Genomic DNA, 20909 nt, shown 5'->3' with positions numbered 1-20909 from the left:
CCTGGGAGCATCTGGAGATGCTATTAGGAAATAGTCATTATAAATACATGCAGAATAACCTGGTTGCCTTTTGTGTGAAATTGTCAGAAATTTTTATTTCAGAGTATAAATTTCACTTTACCTCAAACAGCTTGTACACATTTCAATTTCAGGCAGTTGGCAGCTGCTTGAGCATGAGCTAAAAGTCTCAGAAATCATGACATTTCACAGCTTCTGTACTAACAAAAAGGATCCCTCAAACAAAGGTGAGGAGAAATCAGTGAGAAATGTCTCATCTAAAATAAAAAAAGGGAAAATGCTGGATATAACAGTAGGTCAGGCAGGATCAATGGAAAAGGAAATAATAAACGATTCAGATCAAAGGCATTTAATCAGAAATAGAAAAAAAGCAGGTAAATATGTTTTATTTAAATACATAAGAGGGGAGGAACAAATTACAAATTTTGGCAGAACAAAGCTGATAAATGGGGATCTTTGTTTGAACTATTGAACTAAAGGTTGAGTCAGATGTTCAATCTCAAAAGATGAGGCTCTATGCCTCCAGGAAACAGATGTTCAAATGATAACCCGCTTGTCCAAAGCAACTCTTCGCTTACCCACTGAGGGAGAGCACAGTAACAATTGGAGCTCAGATATTCCATTAAGTGTGTGGCCTCAGGCATGATGTTGCAGTAAAGGTCCTTCAACCTAACCCCTTCCTGTTGCTAAAGTCAGATATATCAGTATTACAGTGGAATAAAGTGAATTACAGAGGCATAAGAGAGGAACTAACCAAAATTGATTAGAAGGGAACACTAACAGGAATGACAGCAGAGCAGCAATGGCAGCTCTCAGCACATCAGAAGTCCTGACAGCATCCACTACGGTGAGGATGTAGCGGAGGCTCTTAGAAACTTCGTATCCACTACTTCCAAAAAAATTGTGGTCATGAATAGTCCGGCAAAATCCACATGAATCCTCTGTCTGTGCAATGCAGGGTCTTCCCAGTGATAGAGAGGTGCTGCTCTTGGCATCTTTCAGGCGTGTTGGCATCCCAAACAGTGCATGGTAAGCTGCTCAATCTGCTGATCGATCCCAGGCCACCACACAAAGCCAATGCTTTCACTTTGACTGTGCCTAAATAACCGGCATGTAGCTCCTCTAACACTTCAGCTCTCAAACTGGATGACACAACAAATCTCAGTCCCCACATAAGGCGACTCCCATCAAGAGCAAGTATATCCCAGCAATGGTAAAATGGGGAAACTGGAAATTCTGCTGAACATGCCAGCCATTTTGGGCTGCTATATAGACCTGAGAAAATGTGGAGTCCTTTCTGGATTTCTTTTGCATCATCTCTGCTGTAATAGGAAGACTTGAGTTGCATTACGGAATAGAAGTCAAGAGCAGTGTTCTCTTTCGCAAATATTTTGGGAAATTCCTCTTCTAAGGGTAGACTGGACAATCCATCAGCATTCCCATGATCCAGCCTTCCTCTTGAATTTGGTCTTGTTAATGCGTCCTCCAGGTAAAAGAAACCTATCTCTGCATTTTGTATTGCTGCTGTTAATGGAACATCCTTCTGTGGACTGAAAATGGATACTAGTGGCTAAAGATCAGTCATGAGGGTAAACTCTCTCCCATCTGAGTATTGGTTAAAACAAATTACTGCCCAAAAGATACTCAAGTCTTCTCTGTTAATCTGTGCATACTTCTCTGTTGCGGTAAGGGAACTTGATGCAAAGGCCATGGAGCGTACACATCAATCAGTCACAACATGTGACATGACTGCACCTATACTACAAGGCGAAGCATCACAGGCAAGTCTCACCTAATGACGTGGATCATAATGTGTGAGCTGTGTCTAACATCGCCATTTGCTTTACGTTTTGGAAAGGCCACCTCACACTGCTTAGTCCATTTTTGCTATTTCTTCCCGATCTGGAGCATGAGTTCAGGGGGTGGAGTAACATGGCCAGGTTTGGCAAGAACCTGTTAGTAATTGATAAATCCTAAAAAGGACACAACTGTGACACTTCCTTTGCCCTTGGGGCATCCACCACTGCTTGAATTTTCTCAGCACACTTTTGTAAAGCTTGTATGTCAATGGTGTGACCACAGCGTGTGATGCTTGATTTAAAGAAGTCACACTTTTTGCATCATGCTCTGAGCCCATAATCTTCTAATCTTTTTAGCACTGTCTTGGTATTTTGGAAAAATTCCTTGTCTGCCTCACTGATAATGATGATGTCATCCAGGCAACACCAGGTGACTGTATAGCTTTGCAGCACTTAGTCCATAGCTTTCTGCCAGAATGCAGGTGATAGTACTCCAAAAATAATCCTATTCTAGCGATAAAACCCATCGTTGGTGCTTATGCTGAAAAACACTTTGGACTCTTCTTCCATCTCCATCTGTAGGTAGGCCTCAGCTGTCCACTTTGCTGAAGTGTTTCCCTCCAGAAAGGTTTGCAAAGATATCCTCTATCTTGGGCAGAGGGTATTGATCTCCTTTGAGTACTGGGTTGATAGTGACCTTAATATCACCACAGATCCTGACAGACCTATTCTTCTTGGCTACTAGGACCACTGGTGTTACCAATGGGCCCCACTCAAATTTCGAAATTATTCATTCAGCCTCTATGCAATCTAGATCACTGGCTACTGTATCAGGAATGGTACAAGGAACCAGACAGGCTTTGTAGAACTTTGGTGTGGCATTTTCATTTGAACTATTTTATCCTTGGTGTGTTTGAGTTTACCCTTGATATCCATGAACACCACTGTGGCATCAGCCGGTACCTTTCTTAATTTGTTTTCAGTTGACTTTATTGTGGGGGATATGGCATGCAAATTGTGGATGGACCAGGTTGTAGTTGTCTCACCAAAGCATGGCCCTCCAACACTGGCCCTACTGTTTTTACTGCATACAAGTCCAACATGGTGTGTTCACTGTTGTATCTCACTGTTATAAATGGCATTCCCACAGGAGTTATCTTTTCTCCAATATAACTTCTTAGTTGGATATCTGCAGGCTCCAGTTCAGTTTCTTTGAAATGCCAGTCAAACTCAATTTGTGGAATGACTGAAACAGCCTAACCAGTGTCCAATTCCATTTTAATAAATTTGCCATTCAGGCTTGATGCAAGGAATATTGCTTGCCTCTGGTTAGCTTTCACATTATAAATCTTAAAGCTACCTAGTCTTATGACACTCTTGCTATTATCAGATTTTTCATCAACAACATGCAGATTAGTGCTCTTTGACTTTCTCTTCCCTGTGCATTCCATTTATTTTTGTCTGCCAACATGCTCTTTGAATGTAATCTACTTTGTTGCATTTTCTGCAAGTTTCACCTTTAAGCCTGCATTGATCTGGTATTTGTGAGGCCCTGCTACAACAGTAACACAATTTCTTTGGCCTGGTCAGGTTTCTATTTAGGCATTGCAATTTTGTTCACACTCTCTTTCATTCCTGACTGCATCTCAATTGTGTCACTGGCCGCCGTTTCCATTGATACAGCTATTTCAGCTGTTCTTTAAATGTGAGCTGTTCTTCAATTAGGAGCCATTTTTAAATGCATTCTTGTAAGATTTCACAAACGAAATGACCATGGAATGAATCATCAAGTCCATCATTGAACTAGAAATGCACAGGCAATTGCTTTAATCCATCCACCTAAGGTGAAATGGACTCCCCTTCCTTTTGATTCTGCTTAGAACTTAAATCCTTGTGCAATGAACAACAGTTTTAGTTCTAAATGTTCCTGCATTACTTTCATGATATCAGCAAGTCTTACTTCAGCTGGTTTGATTGGAGCAGTCAAACTTCTGAGAAATTCAATGCCTTTCCACCCAATTCACTCTGCAAAGCTGGCAGTCACTTTTCATTGGCAACCTCATTTGTTTCAAAATACCTTTCAATTCACTCAGTATACAACAACCAGTTGTCTCTTATGCAATCAAACACAAATATCTTTCTGATGTAGCTAGCCTTTTCTGCTTTTTTTTTACCTGGTTTTCACTGTTTATAAACCTGTGAATTTTGTCCATTTTCTGCCTTTTTTTAAATATAAAAACTCTCCCATCTATGACCCTTCCCAAAGAAGCACGTACTGTGCATTCTTAAAACTCAAATGTCTCAATGCATTTTTTAAAACTCAAGTATTTTGCTGTCTTCAACAGGTATTCAATCATCTTGGTTTCATTTAAAATTTACTCATCACCACTGTTATGGTTTGTAACTCCAAAAAATAAAATGGGGAAAAAAAACATGGAGCCAGGAGTAATGTATCTACTTCAGTCTTTACTTTAGCGAGGCTCGCACATATGATGTGGTGGTGTGAAGTATGCCATTCACACATTTTTACTTGTAACCCATAATGAATTATGTAAACAAAGTACGCTAATTATATTTACAATATTACTCAAATAATATTGAAATAGTAAACAAACAACATCTAACAACAATGTAAGCCCACAGCTTTTCCTTTGCTCTAAGCATATAACCCTAGTTTTAAAAGTCAGGAGCATTAAGAATTGAGTGGGCGTGGGTAAAAAATTTAACTGGAATTCCAAGGTCATGGTTGAAAAGAAATTATTAGAGTGTAGCAGACAGGTTAAGTGGAAAGTATCAAGTATGGTAGCTGTTAATACAAACAAAAAAAAGTCTTCAAATTAATTCCAAATGTAGCATGCAAGCAAAAGTAATTTTGTTTCAACTGTCGGGGAATTAATAAACAAACATCACTGTTTGTTAAGTGAACATACTATCCAGTTGATAGATATCCTTGGGGAACTGACAGGACAATATCTTGATTGCACTGAGGCTATTTGTTAAATAATGCAACATCCATCAACACTAAAAATCAACAGATGAACTTCAAGTCATTAAAATTGGGCATTAGGGATGAGATATCCTGAGTTTTACACTCATTCTGCCACTCAGACTGAGGATACAATGTGTCTCTAACTGTGGAATAAAATCTTGACTATTATGTCACACAGCACCTCAGACATGTCCTCATTCTGTTTGTTCCATTAATCAGTCCTGGGAATTCTGTGTGTCCAGAGAGCCACCTTCCACAATACAGCAGTAGAGCAAGTACACTTCGGATGTCTGGGTATTCTTTTGTCCTCTAAAGCTTTTATAATAGCAAACATTTGAGCATTCTTCTTGTTCTGACTTCTCCGTTTCCTTTCCAGTTCTGATGAAGGGTCTTGGTCCAAAACATCAACTGGTTAGTCTTTTCCATAGATGTTGCCTGTCCTGCTGAGTTCCTCCAGCATCTTGGGTGTGTTGCTTTGGATTTCCAGATCAGTAGATTTTCTCGTGTTGGTTTTAAAAATACATAATCCTAAGGAACAACTATATACATCCAAAATATCAAAGTAAACTGAAGAAACTGTACTTAATCAACTGCTCTTGCCTTTGTACCTAAAGACAATCAAACTCTATATGCTGAGCCTGAGAAGATTCTCCTAACAAGATTCGTCTGCATGTCTGCTTACAATGAGAAAGTAGGACCTGTTACATCCAGAGCTCCAGATTCTGCATGACTCTTTTGAAGTCACAACAGATATTAGGCAAAACTGTCATAGAATTTCTGTTTGTGTATTATACCAGCTTTAGAAAATGGTCTGTTATCACAATTTTCCTTGACACAAGGTTTTGCTAGGTGTCAAAATGGGAATTCAAAATTGACTTATTAATTCCTTTATTTTTGTTCACATAAATTCTGTGAGAGTGTGCTTTATTCAGGACCTCAAATTTTTGGGAATTGATTCGTGAATTGTGTAAGAGACAATGTTTGTTCGGTGAACACTCATAACATATTTATATCTATATAGATGTAGTCTATATATCACAGGGAAGTGTTTTAAGCCAATCAGATGGGAAACCACAAATGCTTTGATTTTTAAACTATTATTAGCAAGGAACTTCACTAGGTCTCCGAGATTTTCCATTCCTGGACAATTTTAATTGCTCTGCTGTTAATGAGAATGCTGTTAGCTTATTAATTTGCTCCTAAATCTCTTCATCCATCTGTCTCTTATTTGCTTCAAGTCAATTGACCAAGTTTTTGCTTATTCCTCTTGCTACATGGTTCTGCAACTCAATGTCAAACCTTATAAGCAGTTCTGTTTGATAATGCTTCCCTTTAATTCCTTGGGCATTTCAATGTTTTGAGATACTTTATAATGAATCTTGATGTTACATTCTTTGGTTGACCCAGTCCCTGTTACCCTATCTTCGTTCAGAGTTCTTGCTCTTATTCTTCAACTGAGCTCACTGCAGGAAGATGTCACTTCTGCATAATGGGTAAATGTTTGAAATGGGAAGAAATGATAATCATTGAGGAACAGTTTCAAAATTTCACTTTGTAGAAAATCTTAGTATGGAATCTTCAAAGCCTTTGAACAGAAAATCCTCCATAGGGTAGTGGATTCGGCCCAATACATCATGGGTAAAGCGCCCCTACCATTGAGCACATCTACATGAAACACTAACTGGAAAGCAGCATCCATCATCAGAGATCTCCACCATCCAGGTCATGCTCTCTTCTGGCTAATGCCAACAAGAAGAAAGTACATGAGCCACAGGACTCGCATCACCAGGGTCAAGAACAATTACAATCCCTCAACCATCACGTTCCTGTATAAAAGAGGTTAACTACACTCACATGCCCCATCATTGAAATGTTCCTACAACTAATAATCTGACTTTAAGGACTCTTTCAGGAATAAGTAGTGCAATATTCAGAATCCGAATCAGTTTTATTATCACTGATACATGTCGTGAAATTTGTTGTTTTATGACAGCAGTACAGTGCAATACATAAAATACACTATAAATTACAATAAGATAGATACCTATGAGAGAATGAGAGCAAAAGTATTGAGGTAGTCTTCACGAACTGTTCAGAAATCTGATGGAAGCTTATTGATTAGTACCAAAGGGATGATGGTACAGGTTTTTCCCGCTCTCTGAAGGTAGAGTATTCCCATGAAACCATCTGTAACCCGAAATGCCGTAAAGCAAAGAAGCAATTACCAATAATTTATATGGGAAAATTTTTGAGCGTTCCCAGACCCAAAAAATAAGCTACCAAATCAAACCAAATAACACATAAAACCTAAAATAACATGCACATATAGTAAAGGCAGGAATATGTTAAATATACAGCCTATATAAAGTAGAAATATTGTTTGTATGGGGTATTTTCACTTATCAAAGTCGGGAAGACAGCAAGCCAAAATCGATTTGCAGAGAGAAAAATAAAATCAGCACCTACACGCATGCATATGTACATGCGTATGCACGTACACGCATGCACATACAACTGCCCGCACAAGGCTTCACGGTCATGGTAGTCTTTCTCGGGGTAAACACATGTATAAACCGGGTGTCTTTTTTTGTAAAAGCGAAAATCCTCTTTGGTTAGCAAAAATAGGTACTACTGTAGGTCTTTTGTAACAGCGAGCTGTCATAAAGCGAACGTTCAAAAAATGGGGACCACCTGTATTGAACACTGAGCTGTAACCAAAAAAAAAGCAACCTGACATAGGCAATGCTGTTGTCCAGGTGATCGAGACCCGATTGGAGAGCCGGTGATATTTCATCCACTTAGAACTGTTATGACCATGGGCAAATTGCAGTGGGTCCTGCTCCTTGATTAGGCAGGAGTTAATTATAGCTTTAATCATCCTTTCAAAGCATTGCATCACAGCAAATGCAAGTGATTTTAGAGCTTAGATTGAGTTTAGATTAATTAGTGCAATTAAAACATGATAATATCCAATGACAAACTGAACAACTTTCCCTAATAAACAACAAATCCTCTTGCCCAACCTATTCTCTGCCAGCAAGTCACCACAGACTGGAAAATTGACTGCACTTACCACCTATATACTGTGACTCTGCCGTGGGCCAAAAGAAACTACAAGGCTAAGCATATCATGCAAACCAGCTTTACCCCCATGGACTCTGTCTGTATTTCTCACTGTTTTGGTAAAGCAGCTACCATAATCACAGAGCTCACCCAAGCCTCTCCCTACTACCGTACAGAAGATAAAAGAGCCTGAAAGCCCAATGACAGCTTCTATCCCACTGTTGCAAGGCTATGGAACAGTCCCCTAGTATGATAAGACACTCTTGACCTCACAATCTACCTCATTATAGCCTGGCAGCTTATTGTCCATCTGCCTGCACTTTCTCTGTATTCAGTCATTTCTTCCCCTTGTACCATCTCAGTGCCCTGTTGTAATGAAGAGATCTGTATGGATGTCAAAGATTTTCACCATGCTGCACAACATGTCACAATCATAAACCAATTTACCATGGCCCATGGCTATAAGACCGGGCTGGAGACGAGGTATTCTGTGATCAATGGCTCACCTCCTGAGTTCTCAAAACAATCCCATCATATTGCATAGGTGCCTGCAGCTCCAACAACACTCAAAAATCTCAATTCTATGTCAGAAGAATCAAGCAGCGTGCCTGACACCATTCTAAATGCATACTCTCTCCAGCTGCCTATTCTGCCTACCATTGACATTGTCACAGCCTGTCACACTCCCAGAGCCAAAATTTCTCCTATCAAATACATCGTGGCAGCACAGTAGCATAGTGATTAGCACTTCACAGTACCAATTCCCACTGTGGCCTGTAAGGAGTTTGCACCCTCTCTCTATGAGACATGGTTTTCCTCCAGGTGTTCCAGTTTCCTCTCCCAGTCCAAAGACGTATCGGTTGGTAGGTTAATTAATTATTGTAAATTGTCCCATGATTAGGCTAGGGTTAAACTGGGCATTGCTGTGTGGCACGGCAGGACGGACCGAAAAGCCCTAGGCCTATTCCATAAATAAAAGGCCAGAGACACCAGAATGTGGAAGTACCACAATCTCCAAATCTCCTTCAGGTACTACACCATCCCAACTTAAGAAATAACTCACCACTCATTATGCATTTCATCATTAAAGTATTAGAATCAGTTACTCAAAACACAGGAATATTTTCACCTCGAAGACCAAAGTCGTTCATGAAAGAGGCTCACTACTACCTACAAGCAATAGACACAAAACAGTCATTTTCATGCTGATACTGTTAGGTTAGTAGTTCTTAGGCATGGATTTATGATCCTATTCAGTCAGAGATTGCGCAAGACTAGAGTCCGAATTCATTTAAATGGCGATTCTTAGCATAAATTGTTATTTATTTATTAGTGCACAGCATGGGCCCTTAAACCTGCACCACCCAGCAATCCTCAATTTAACCCTACTCTAATCATGGCATAATTTACAATGACCAATTAACCTATTAACCAGTACTTCTTTGAACTATGGAGCACCTGGAGAAAACCCACACATTCCACGCGGAGCACAGACTCCTTACAGATGACATCAGTATTGATCTCCAAACTCTGACCTGAGCTGTAACAGCATCTCACTAACTACTGTTCTAAAACAACAATGAAATTGCTAACCGCTACGCTACCATAATGGGAACAGCAGAATTATTTACCTATTGTTTCATTTTTAGTGCTTTAATTAGTTCAATATATACATTTTTGATTTCTTTTAATAAATTTATTTTTGAATTATTCAGAACAAATTAAAAGTTAATGAATTTCAAGGACATTCAAAGACTCTTACAATGTCCTAGCAGCTTTGCGAGAAGTGAGCTTTGCCTCCTGTCAAAGTCTGAAGAGTTCAACAGTAAACATGTTGACCTAAGGCCACATTCATGAAAGTAGCTGCTTATGTAGCATGATCAGCTTCAGGTCAATGAGTTGCTGAAAAACATGGTTACAGCTGCACATAAAGATCTGAAGGTTTATGACTCATGCTGGTGTTAAGTAGGGGTTAAAGTAGAAAGGAAAAGATTGATAATGTTTAGAAGGCTGCCACAGTAAGAGATTGTTGTGATGACAGAGCAAAATGCAAAGTTCAGTACAGAGAGTTAACCACTCCGATAAGCTGGGAGAAATAACACAGAGGTGAATAGCCACAAGCTTCAGAACACAGGAAGCAGATTGATGACATTGTCATAAAGTGGGCATTGAGAGCGGACCCAGATGCAAGACACAGACACTGAAGTACTAGGGACAGGACTAGGTGTGTCAAGAAAGCAAGGGAATTGGGGAAGAAACAATGCTGGACAAGACACTGGCCCTGGATGAGACTAGGATACAGGGCCTGGGCTAGGACTAGACTGGGAAAGCGGGACCTGGACAAAGAACTTGGAACCTGGGCTTGGACTCTGAGCCAGAGACTGGACAGGGACCCGGAACCTGGGTCTTGACTCGGGCTCGGACTCTGGATCTAGGCGAGGACAAGACGTGGCAAGGCAACAGGACTGGACGTGGCGGCAGGATGCGGGACTCCTGGGCTGGATGAGGACATGAAGCACAAACTTGGACAAGGGAGACTGGAACACAGAGCCTTGGTCTTGGGAGACAGGAACACAGTACACAGAGCCTTGGTGTTGGGAGACAGGGATGCAGAACAGAGCCTGGACCTCTCCTTGGGAACAGGACGTAGGGCCGGGACTCATACACAGAAAGCTGAACACGACGAGACAGTTCCTAACACTAGGTAGCGGCCAACGGCTGGACCTACCTAGCAAAGGCGTGGACACAAAGAGACAGTTCCAAACAACGAAAGACAGTGTAGCGGTGTGCTACACACAGCGCTGCAATAACGACACGGAGTCGGTGAGCTGCAGTTGCAAAAGAGATTTATTCAAACTTCGCAGCCTCACTTTAAAGCCTTCCTGATTCCGCCCTCCCCGGGCGGGGATGCTGTAGGGGGCACGTACTCACAGTCCTGTCCCGTGCGCGGGCTTTTCCCCTTGCTGAGGAAGCAGACTTGACGCCCTCTTTGGGACCTGCCGGCGCACGCCACTTTGTGAGCCCGTTCGAGTGCGCTGGGAAGTGGGTCACCACAACGGTTCCTTATCTGGACACAGCAAGGCTACGGACTTGCTCCAGCAGTAGAACTTGATGATGAGAATAGGCGAGAGGTAGCAGGCGGGGCTCCAGGTGGAAGGTAGCAGGCAGGGCTTCAGCCAAGGGCTCCAGAAAGACGGGGAAGGGAAGGGAACAGTCCAGCCTCAGGGTAACAGCAAAGACGGCCTGGCTTACCCAACAGAGGCCAGGACAGGAAGGGACAGATCCAACTGCAGGGTAACAGCAAAGACAGCCTGACTTACCTACCCCACAGAGGCAAGGACAGGATACTGACAAGACGAACCAGCACCTACACTCTCTCTCTCTCCTCGTCTTGTTTTACGGCGGTTGGCACCCAGCTTAGTGGTGCATTACCGCCACCTCCTGTTCCGGAGTGTGTGATAGACTCACATTCTAAATCCCTTCACCCAATCGCTCACACACACATACCCTAACCTACACTTTATCCTCCCATCTTTGGCCATCCTAGTACCCTATTCCTGTTTATCCATCATATCCTATAAAAAACCCTTAAGAAAGCTAAAAATACCCTAACCTGTGCTCTCTCACCCATGCTCAGCAACCCTTTTAATGTGAATTCCTGCACCCACAATTCCCTTAGATTAATTCTCATCATCTCTCTGTATCCCATAGTTCCTGCAACTCAGAACTACATGTTCTACTGACTCCTCTTCCAGACATTCCTCACACAGTCCTGTCTGGTATTTCCCTATCAATTTCAGTGTTTGGTTTAGTGCACAGTGCCCCAGCCTTAACCTAGTCCACACAATTTCCTCTCTTCTGTATCTACTACCTACCCTAGTACCTGCAACACTTTTTTGTATTTGATATAAATGCCTCCCTTTCCCCTCCCTGTCCCATCTTTCTTGCCACATTTGGTTGATTTTTTCCCCAGATAACACACTTAACCTCTGCTTTACTGATACTAATGTGCATTTTTATATTTTCTTTCTTTAACACCCTCTTTGCCAACTCATCCACCCTTTCATTCCCCTTCACCCCTACATGAGCTGGAACCCATAGAAATTTAACCTGAGCTCCCTGATTTGCAACTCTTGTGACTGACTGAAGGACTTCATGAAGTACATCTTGCCGGCTGTTTGAGTGAAAAGACCTTAAACTTGCTAGAACTGAGGATGAATCTGAGCATATCAACACTTTGACTAGTCTAGCTTTCTCCACACAACGCAACCAACACTGCCAGCATCTCCACTGTATACACCGCTAACTTATCAGATGTTTTTCCTGCTGATTGCAATTGCTTTTGCTGGTATAGCCACCCCAAACCCTGTCACTCCTGTTTCAGGTTCCTTAGCACCATCCATATAAATCTGAGTATAATCACTATACTTTTCCATCACGTGACAGTTAAATGCACTTACCAAATCAGTTTTATATTTTCCTTTCCTTTTTACCTCTAACAAATGCCAGTCTACGTCAGGCCATACAAGCTTCCATGGAGCTACAACCGGATAAACTACTGAAGGACTTATCCTTGGATCAAACACTCCACATTCTTTAGCAATATCATTCCCTACCCGACTAAAGTTTTCCCTCTGAAACCTCCCATTTTCCCAGGACTCCTGCAACACTCCTTTAGCAGGGTGAGAATCATTGTGCCCCTGCAAATTAGCCCAGTAGTTTGCCATCAATTGCATCCTTCTTAATTCCAAAGGCATTACTCCCATTTCTACCTGCAGGGCTGATACTGGTGATGTTTCATAAGTCCCACTGCACAGTCTCAAAGCCTGAGCCTGAATCACATCCAGTTTCCTTATAAGAGACCTAGCTGCTGATCCATATGCTACACTTCCATAATCCAACACAGATCTTACTAAAGCCATATACATTCTCTTCAATGCTGAACAACTTGCTCCCCATTCCCTACCAGTCAAACATCTCAACACGTTTATTATTTTTTACATTTCTCCTCAACTTTCCTGATATGATTTGACCATGTTAATCGTGAATCAAATATAACTCCCAGAAATATAAATGATCCAACTCTTTCTAATTCAATCCCATACATCCTTAACTTCTTTCCTACCTCAATTCTGGTGAAAAATACAGTTTAAGATTTTTCTACTGAAAATCGACATCCCCAATCATAACCCCACTCTACCACTTCATCAGCTGCTCCTTGTAGTTTCCTGATTATATGCTCCGTGTTCCTGCCTCTTTTCCACAAGGCCCCATCATCCGCAAACAGTGACCTACCTATATCCACTGGTACCTTTGTGAAGACATCATTGATCATAATGATGAAAAGTAACAGGCTAATCACACTACCCTGAGGTGTGTCATTTCCCACTATGTACTGTTTTGATAATTCTGATCCAATCCGAACTTGAATTTTTCTACCAAACAAAAAATCTTTAATCCAATTAAAAACTCTCCCCCTAACCCCCTTTTTGTGCAGTTTAATTAATAATCCTTCCTTCCACATCATATCATAGACTTTTTCAATGTCAAAAAACACTGCAACTACTGATTCTTTATTTGCCTGGGCCTTTCTTATTTCAGTCTCTAACCTTATCACTGAGTCCATGGAATTCCTTCCCTTCCTAAAACCACTCTGATAACTTGTCAGCATTCCTCTCTTCTCAAGATCATATGATAACCTGTCTGTTATCATCCTTTCCATTACCTTACATATATTTGATGTTAGTGCTATTGGCCTGTAGCTAGTGGGTTTTGACGGATCCTTGCCAGGTTTCCTTATTGGAATTACTACTACTTCTTTCCATGCACTTGGTAATCTTCCCTCCTCCCACACTCCGTTATAAAAATGCAGTAACTTCAAGAGCGCTCCTTCTAGATTTTTTAGCATAACATAGCATATTAGATCTTTCCCTGGGGAGGTTGGTCTCGATCTCTTTATTGCTCTCACCATTTCTGCCAAAGTAAATGGATCATCAATTATATAATCTGTTTCTTCCCTCCTGTTTAACACAGCTGGGTATTGACTCATTGTTCTTTCCCTTCTCCTTCTCCCTTCTTCAGACAAATTTTCTGAACTATGTATCTTTACAAATGACTTGGCCATGATCTCAGCCTTATCCCTGCTGGAGACTGCTGTTTCCTCCTCAGATATCATTACCGGATATTCCCATTCCCTTCTATCTCCCCTCCATCCTCTTAATCATTCCCCATACCTCTCCCACAGGCGTTGCTCTTCCTACTTTGTTGCAAAAACTCCTCCAACTTGCCCTTTTAGCTTGACGTATAGTTCTTCTCACCACTGCCTGTGCCTTCTTATATTGAACTAAATGCTGCATATTATGGGTGCTTTTAACTAGCCGGAATGCTCTATTACTGTTTTTTTACAGCCTGACAACATTCTTCTGTCCACCATGGTACCAGTTTTCTATTCATCCTATTTTTACTCCTGGGTATAGATCCTTCTGCTGCCATAATAATTGCTGAAGTCACCTGACTGTTTAATCCATCTATAGTTCCAGAAATGTCAATCTTTGTCAATGTTTCTTCACTTACTTCTGGAACTTACCCCAATCTGCTTTTCCAAACACCCACTTTGGGATTCCACCACCTGGTCTTACTTCAACTCTTTCACCCACTGAACATAAAACTGGGTAGTGATCACTGCCTACTGTTGAAGCAGTCCAAACTCCCCAGTTACTAATGCCAGCCAAGACATTAGACACTAACGTAATATCTAATACTGACTCAGTTCCTGTTGTTGTGTTTATCCTTGTTCCTCTACCATCATTCATACACACCAAATCCCTTTCTTCCATCAAATCTTCAATTACCTTTCCATTTGAATTTGTAATTAGATCCTCCCATATTGTGGTGTGAGCATTGAAATCTGCACACCACACTACTTTATGTCTGTTTTGTCCCTTTATCCTTAATAGGCTGTCCAAATCCAACCTTTTACATGGATTATAGTAGTTAATTATAACCACTCCCTCCCCTCTCTCCCATATTTCCACCACTATGTATTCCTGATCGTCTCCTTTTTCCAGTACTCTATATGGTATACCTTGCTTGATTAACATAGCACAACCCCCTCCTCCCCCTAGATTTTTATCTTTCCTTATCATTGTATACCCATATACCACAAAGTCTAAAGCTGGTTTCAACCAAGTTTCCTGGATACACACTACATCCAGTTTTACAACCATTTCCTTAATAAAGTGCTTGAATTCCTGGCCATTGGCCAGTAAACTCCTTGCATTCCATTGCAAAAGAATCACCATAATGAGTATTAACCAACCTATGACACTTCCTGCCTTGACTGATTAGTGAGGTTCTCCCTCACTTCTTCCCATGTCAGTCCTACTAACCCTAAATGGTTTACTGCTGCTTTGACCACCAGCTGAATTTTGTCACTTTTTGACTTTACCTCAGCTGTACTATTAATCACTCCTGCAATGAATGTTACTAAAGCTTTTTTTTCCCTACATAAATCCTGTCATTTATTCTTTGCTGCATCTCTCGCATCCCTATTGCTCCCTGTTCATTAGGAGCATTATTCTGTTCTCTTGACATTCTTACAGCTTCCACATAAGTGATCTTTCTTTTCACTCTTATTTCTTGAACTTTATTCTCCCGTCTCATAACCTCACACCCACTATATGCCACATTATGAGCTCCTCCACAATTACAGCATTTTGGTTGCACTCCTGTTCCGCACTTTCCATATTCATGATCATCCCCACATCTAACACATCTCCTCTGCCTTTTAGTTTTTAGCTATGTGTCCAAACCTTTGACAATTATAGCACCTCAATGGCTTTGGCACATACACCCTTACTGGATAACTCATGAAACCCAGGAGAACCTTCCCTGGCACTCTTTCTTCTTCAAATTCAATCAATACTGATTCACTTTCCTTTTTCACTCCCTCCTTTGTTGTTTTCAGTCTTAGAACATTCATTACTTTTCCCCCTTTGATATTCCTCTTTAACTCCTCCATGTTTATATTCATTGGTACACCCGTGATCACTCCTTTACAACCATCATTTCGTGCTCCCACCCTCCCTGTATACTCCACCTTGCATTTTCCTATCTCTTTTAGCTTGAGTGCTTTCTCAAGTTGTTCCTTATTCACACATCTTACCAATAGGTTGCCATCATTAAAGACTTTTGCAAATACTATTTCCCCTATCTTATTTGCCAGAGTTGTTGTTAGCACAAACGGGTTAATTTTCTTCATGTGTCCTTGAGCCTTCTCATTAAACCTAATTATGACAACACCTCCTCTCTGAACTTGTTCATCTTCCTCACTTTCAGAGCTCTCTCCACTATCATTTCTTATTCTTTTATTCCCTTTGTCTTGGTTTTCATTCGTCCATCCCCTCACTATCTCCTCATTCCCTTTATTTCTCCCTTCACCATAATCCATTTCTCTCCAGCTGCCTACCTCTGATCCCAAATCCCTAACCCACTCCTTCCCCACTCTTTCCCTCAACAAGTTCCAAACCACATTCACGCATGCACCAGCCCTTCCACCACCTTCCAGCCAACGGCCCACGTCTTGCAAAGCCGTTAATTGGTTCCAGGGGGCTTTAAGACACTAATTTTCAGACCAGCCGTCGATTTGATGCTATTGTTCCAGCACCTACACTCAAACCCAGGGCCACTTATAATCCCAGCCTCAATATGAGAATCAGGTGCCTGTGATTCAGCCCAACTGAAACAAGGGACAGCCAGAAGACCCAGAGTCCGGAGTCCACAGACCAGACCGTGAACCAGAACGCAGGACCGGACCATGACAGAAATGGAACACTATATGAGCATATGCACGAGAAGCAGGTGTCAGCCACTCACCTCCCTGTCCCATCACTGAATAAAATTATGGGTGATCCGACTGCAACATCAATTCCACATTCTTGCCCATTCCAAGTTTTCATCCACCTTCATGGTTGTTAAGAATTTCTGTAATTCTGCCTTCAGATCTTTATTGGATTGGCTGGTATTATTGATGTCTTTAATCTATTAGAAAGTGTATGACTGTGTGATTAGTACAGAGTCAAGAGTAAACACAAGGGTGATCACTTATAGAAATGTGGGCAAGAGTCAGGGCAAGAATACTTCCCTGTGGAAAGTTCTTCCTTCAGGTGCTTGGTTTGCCCACTTTATCTCACAATTTGTTGATTGCTAGAAACAACTGTAAAAGGTGGAGTGGCCTGGTGCAAGGGAGAAGGTAGAATAGTTTCAGAACACAAAATGCTGACGGGATTTAGCAGGGAAGGCACCAATGTAGGCCTATTTCAGCCAAGACCTTTCATCAGGACTGGGCAGGAAAGGAGCAGAACCAAAAGGAACTGGGGGAAGGGAGAGTAGTACAAGCTAACCGGTGATAGGGGAGCATGGATAGGTTCGGGAGGGACAATGAAGTAAGAAGCTGGGCATAATAAGTGGAAGAGGTAAAGAGCTGAAGGAGGAGTTAGCTAATAGGAGAGGAGAGCAGACCATGAACTATGGTACCAGAGGAGATGATGGACAGGTTACACAAAGAGAAGTAATGAGTGGCTATCTTGAATGGGGAATGGAAAGAGAGAGAAGATGGGATGAGGGACTAATTATCAGAAGTTCAAGAAATCAATGTTCATGCTTTCAAGTTAGAGGCTACCCGGACAGAATATGAGGTGTTGCTCCTTCAAACTGAATGTGGCCTCACCATGGCAGCAGAAGAAACTAAGAACAGGAGAAGGTGCTCGGGAAGCTGAAAAGTCTAAAGGAGGAACCAGATGAACTACATCCCAGTGTTCCACAGCGGAAGGGACTGTGAAAGCATTAGTGGTGACCTTTCAAGAATCAATGGATTCTGAAATGGTTCTGAAGGCAGGAAAATCACAAATGTCACTTTACTCTTTAAGCAGGGATGGAAGCAAAAGACAGGAAATTGTAGGACAGTCATGCTGACAGCAGTGGCAAGTTGCCAGAGTCCATTATTAAAGATGAGGTTCAGCGATACTTGGAGGCATACAACAAAATAGACCAAAATCAGCATAGCTTCCTTTAGGGCAGGAGTTCCCAACCTAGGGTCTATGGACCCCTCAGTTAATGGTCGGAGTCCATGGCATAAAAAAGTAGGCAACCCGTGCTTTAGGGGAAATCTTGTCTAATGAATTATTTGAAAATCTTTAAGGAAACAACAGGCAGGATAGAAAATGCAGAGTTGTTCACTTGGATTTTCAGAAGGTCTTCAACAAGGTGTCTCAGTGAAGGCTGCTAAACAAAATAAGAGCCAATGGTATCATTGGAAAGACACTAAAATGGACAGATGATTGGCAGATTGGTAGAAGGCAAAGAATAGGAATAAGGGGGACCCTTTTCCTCATTGGCTGCTGGTGACTAGTGATGTTCCACAGGGGTCAGTTTGCTACTTGCCACATAACATAATAATGATCTAATAGGAAAATTGATGGTTCTGTCACTGGTTTTGTGGATAATACAAAGATAGGTGGAGGAGAAAGTAATATTCAAGAAGAATATAAACATAGAAATCTACAGCACATTACAGGCCCTTCAGCCCACAATGTTGTGCCGACCATGTAACCTACTCTAGAAACTGCCTAGAATTTCCCTACTGCATAGTTCTCTATTTTTCTAAGCTCTATGTACCTACCTAAAAGTTCTTAAAAGACCCTTTTGTATCCGCCTCTACCACCTTCTCTGGCAATGCATTCCATGCCCCCACCACTCTCTGTGTGGAAAAACTTAACTCTGACATCCCCCTGTACCTACTTCCAAGCACCTTAAAACTATGCCCCCTCGTGTTAGCCATTTCAGTCCTGGGAAAAAGCTTCTGGCTATCCACACGATCAATGCATCTCATCATCTTATACACCTCTATCAGGTCACCTCTCATCCTCCAATACTCCAAGGAGCAAAGCCCAAGTTCACTCAACCTAGACTCGTAAGGCATGTTCTATAATCCAGACACCCATCCTCGTAAATCTCCTCTGCATTCTCTCTACAGTATCCACATCCTTCCTGTAATGAGGTGACCAGGTGGGGTCTAACTAAGGTCTTAAAAGAATCTGCAGAAGTCTGAGGCATATTAAGACAATGGGCAAAGAAGCATCAGATGAAATATAGTGTAGGGAAGTGCATGGTCATGCACGTTGGTGGAAGGAATAAAGGTATAGACAATTTTCTAAATGGGGACTAAATTCAAAGATTGGAGATGCGAAGGGACTTGGGCATCCTATACAGGATTCCCTGAAGGTTATCTTGCAGGTTGAGTCAGTGGTAAAGAAGCCACACACAAGGTTGGCATTCATTTCAAAAGGACTAGAATATAAAACCCAAGAATATAATGCTGAGGTTTATAAGATTTTGGTCAGACCACATTTGGAGTAGTGTGAGCAGTTTAGGGGCCCTTATCTAAAAAAATGTTAGCATTGGAAAGCTTCCAGAGGAGTTTTATGAGCATGATCCTGGGAATGAAAGGGTTAACACATGAAAAGCATTTGATGGCTCTTTATCTGTACTCACTAGAGCTTAGAAGAATGACAGGAGGAACACTTGAAACCTACTGAATAATGAAAAGCCTAGGTACTATGAACATGGAGAGGATGCTTCCTGCAATGGGAGAGTCTATGACCAAAGGGTATAGCCTCAGAATAGAAAGAATTCCTTTAAAACAGAGATGAGGAGCAATTTCCTTAACCAGAGGGTGGTAAATCTGTGGAATTAATTGCCACAAATGGCTGCTGAGGCTAAATCACTGGGTACATTTAAATGAGGTTGATAGGTTCCTGATTAGCAAGAGTATCAAACAACATGGGGAGAAGGCAGCAGAATGAAGTTGAGAGGGAAAATAACTCAGCCATGATAAGAGTGAGCAGCACTGAAGGGCCAAATTCTGTTCCTATGTTTCAGTCAAATCAAGATTAATTGTCATTCAAACTATACATAGCTACAGCTGAACAGGAGTGTGGTTATGGTCTTATGAACCCTGTCTCTCAGTTCATCAACATTCATTTGTGCCCTTCCATTTACTAAATATGTCTAACCTCTCGGTGACTTCCCAAGCTCTAGTTGTTTGTAAATTTTACACAGCTGAGGAATTTGAACCAATTCCATGGAAGTATTAAAGGAGGAAACATGAGGCACTGACACCTTGTAGCATGCTATATTAAATTGGTGACTTGATGACCATACAAAAGGATATGTCCTGGCTGTTGGTAATGTATATTTTATGAACTAAAGATGTTTTTGAAATAACAACAATGCTATCAACATACAGTTCCTTTAATGCACATTAAATTATTTAGCTTTATGTGTCCTCACAAGTCTACCTTTCATTGTTCTAGCATTTTATGAGACAATCCTGGAGAATTACAAAGATTTAGAGGAAAAATGCTCTAATAACTGCCCAAAATTGCCCTGATATGGAGCTCAGCTTGAAAGCTTCCTGCAAAAAATTGGAAGAATGCAAACAAACGGAATACAGGAAAATGGATGTAAATTGCAGAAAGTTCACACCATAGCAATTCCCTGGTAATCAAGCCATAAAACCTCTAAGTTAATTACTCTATCAAGATTTATCGACGCACAAGGCATTTCTTAATGGCACTGTAAAACTATTTGGAAACCTCAAACCATTTAGGCTAACATCTAATGGGACATAAAGATGTCACATCTCTCCATTAATGTGGTAAAAACATTCAACAACTCTTAATGGCTGAATTTGAAATAAACCACACATTCTGGCATGTTCTGAGCTCCAGAGTTGTCAAAGACAATTAACAGGAGAGGAAATTAACTCTTCTATGGAAATAGAATCAAAAAAATGCCACAAGTACTCAGCAGGTCAGGCAGCTTCTGTGGAACATGGAGAGAAAGAACTTTTCAGGTTGAATGCTCTTCTTCAAAACTGGGAGAGAAAAGTTCAAAGTAAATTTTATTATCGAAGTACATATATGGCATCATATACAACCCTGAGAGACCTTTTCTTGTGGGCATACTCAGAAAATCAATAG

General features: G+C 41.2%; 1 protein-coding gene across 4 annotated transcripts in view; it reads right to left on the bottom strand.

The window, feature by feature from the left end:
* The window catches only part of kynu (kynureninase), a 257201-nt gene that overhangs the window by 217302 nt on the left and 18990 nt on the right, over window positions 1-20909 (bottom strand). The gene's annotated exons all lie outside the window — the stretch shown is intronic.

The sequence above is a fragment of the Hemitrygon akajei genome, chromosome 2, assembly GCF_048418815.1.
Source record: "Hemitrygon akajei chromosome 2, sHemAka1.3, whole genome shotgun sequence".
Lineage (NCBI taxonomy): Eukaryota > Metazoa > Chordata > Chondrichthyes > Myliobatiformes > Dasyatidae > Hemitrygon > Hemitrygon akajei.
This window is presented reverse-complemented; position numbering and strand designations above follow the sequence as displayed.